Source organism: Camponotus vicinus, unplaced genomic scaffold, assembly GCF_025532165.1.
Source record: "Camponotus vicinus isolate PSW18456_S1 unplaced genomic scaffold, iyCamVici1.0 SCAF_15, whole genome shotgun sequence".
Taxonomy (NCBI): Eukaryota; Metazoa; Arthropoda; class Insecta; order Hymenoptera; family Formicidae; genus Camponotus; species Camponotus vicinus.
In genome coordinates this window covers 35,001-37,500 of record NW_028141951.1, presented here as the reverse complement: position 1 = coordinate 37,500, position 2,500 = coordinate 35,001, and the positions used below count along the sequence as shown (strand labels likewise).

The 2,500-nt window shown below is 60.4% G+C and overlaps 1 non-coding gene across 1 annotated transcript in view; it reads left to right on the top strand.

The window, feature by feature from the left end:
- The first annotated feature begins 2,377 nt into the window (after nt 1-2,377).
- Nucleotides 2,378-2,500, top strand: part of LOC145965883 (small subunit ribosomal RNA) — a 1,921-nt gene continuing 1,798 nt past the window's right edge. The window contains exon 1 of the ribosomal RNA XR_014436851.1: nt 2,378-2,500. This exon is cut by the window's right edge and continues 1,798 nt beyond it. This is a non-coding gene — a ribosomal RNA (small subunit ribosomal RNA).

The window sequence follows — 2,500 nt, the reverse complement described above, 5'->3', positions numbered from 1 at the left end:
GGTGCCGCCCGGCCACGCGTCGTAGATACCGCCCGAGAGCATTCTCGTAGGTACCGCCCGGCCACGCGTCGTAGATACCGCCCGAGAGCCGCCTCGTAGATGCCGCCCGGCTACGCTTCGTAGGTACCGCCGAGAGCGGACTTGGTGCGCGGCGAGTCGCGCCGACGCCGTAGGTACCGCCCGAGAGCCTTCCCGTAGGTACCGCCCGGCCACGGGTCGTAGATACCGCCCGAGAGCATTCTCGTAGGTAACGCCCGGCCACGCTTCGTAGATACCGCCCGAAAGCCCTCTCGTAGGTACCGCCCGGCTACGCTTCGTTGGTACCGCCGAGAGCGGACTTGGTGCGTGGCGAGTCGCGCCGACGCCGTAGGTACCGCCCGAGAGCCTTCTCGTAGGTACCGCCCGGCCACGCGTCGTAGATACCGCCCGAGAGCATTCTCGTAGGTACCGCCCGAGAGCCGTCTCGTAGGTGCCGCCCGTCTACGCTTCGTAGGTACCGCCGAGAGCGGACTTGGTGCGTGGCGAGTCGCGCCGACGCCGTAGGTACCGCCCGAGAGCCTTCTCGTAGGTACCGCCCGGCCACGCGTCGTAGATACCGCCCTAGAGCATTCTCGTAGGTACCGCCCGGCCACGCGTCGTAGATACCGCCCGAGAGCCGTCTCGTAGGTGCCGCCCGTCTACGCTTCGTAGGTACCGCCGAGAGCGGACTTGGTGCGCGGCGAGTCGCGCCGACGCCGTAGGTACCGCCCGAGAGCCTTCCCGTAGGTACCGCCCGGCCACGGGTCGTAGATACCGCCCGAGAGCATTCTCGTAGGTAACGCCCGGCCACGCTTCGTAGATACCGCCCGAGAGCATTCTCGTAGATACCACCAGGCCACGCGTCGTAGATACCGCCCGAGAGCATTCTCGTAGGTACCGCCGGGCCACGCGTCGTAGATACCGCCCGAGAGCCGTCTCGTAGTTGCCGCCCGGCTACGCTTCGTAGGTACCGCCGAGAGCGGACTTGGTGCGTGGCGAGTCGCGCCGACGCCGTAGGTACCGCCCGAGAGCCTTCTCGTAGGTACCGCCCGGCCACGCGTCGTAGATACCGCCCGAGAGCATTCTCGTAGGTACCGCCCGACCACGCTTCGTAGATACCGCCCGAGAGCATTCTCGTATGTACCGCCCGGCCACGCGTCGTAGATACCGCCCGAGAGCCCTCTCGTAGGTACCGCCCGGCTACGCGTCGTAGGTACCGTCCGAGAGCATTCTCGTAGGTATCGCCCGGCCACGCGTCGTAGATACCGCCCGTGAGCGGTCTCGTAGGTGCCGCCCGGCTAAGCGTCGTAGGTACCGCCGAGAGTCGGCTTGGTGCGTCGCGTGGCGCGCCGAGGCCGTAGGTACCGCCCGAGAGCGGTCTCGTAAGTACCGCTCGCGGCTTATTTCGTAGGTGTCGCCCGGAATTTGGAATAAATTTTTAATATATATAATCGTGGCAAAATCATAACTTTAGTCGTTATTTAACGTTGCCTTCGTTCTCCGAACACGTCCCGGGCACTCGCGTCTATCGGCGATCGCGCCCGTATGCCGCCGGCCTATCGACCGTGCGTCGCCGACCGCCTGGGACGTCGGTTGGGTACTATAAGAGGTACATCGCGCTCGGCGCGTCTAAACGAGTCGGTCGCGAACGAAACGGGCCGGAGCGCGTTCTGCGCGTCTCTGGCGGCTCGTTCCTTCGCGAATCGTCTCAAACACACTTTTTACAAGCACAGCATTGCCACGAGTCGGTGTCGCAAGACCGAATGGCTCTTATGTGGCGCGCACGCATCTGGTGTGTTGGCCGCGCGATTCGCTCTCGTCTTGGACGGAAGCAGCTGAGTCGTCGCGCTTACCGAACGCTTACTCCACGAATACGAGTGGCGGAGGAGAGAGATCTCTCTCTTCCCGCTCGCCTTGTACGCCATAGCGAAATAAAACTACGCGTGCCTTAAACGCATGCGATAGAGACAAATTTATCCTCGACGTCTAAGCAATCGGCATCGTCGATCTAGCGTCAGGGTGAATCGGCGCGGTCTTCGCGACCGTGCCGTTTATATTATATATGGGAGAATAAGAATCAATGATCTTTTAAAGAGAGCATTTTATATAAAATGCACGTGTTGCAGTTTGTGTATTATAATATTAAGTTTTGTGGAGACGAATGATATTTTGAAAACGCTTGGCTATTTCGCCAAGACGATTTTCATAAAATACAGAGTACAGAGTTTCGCCGACCGGCCAACGAAGGCCGGCGGCGGCGAGAGAGCTTATAACAGCGCGCGACGGGTCCTCGCCTCTCGAGGCGTGGGCTCGCTCGCGAGTTACCGCTCTCCCGAGAGCGCGTAACCGAACACGAAGCTCCCTGGTTGATCCTGCCAGTAGTCATATGCTTGTCTCAAAGATTAAGCCATGCATGTCTCAGTGCATGCCGAATTAAGGTGAAACCGCGAATGGCTCATTAAATCAGTTATGGTTCATTAGA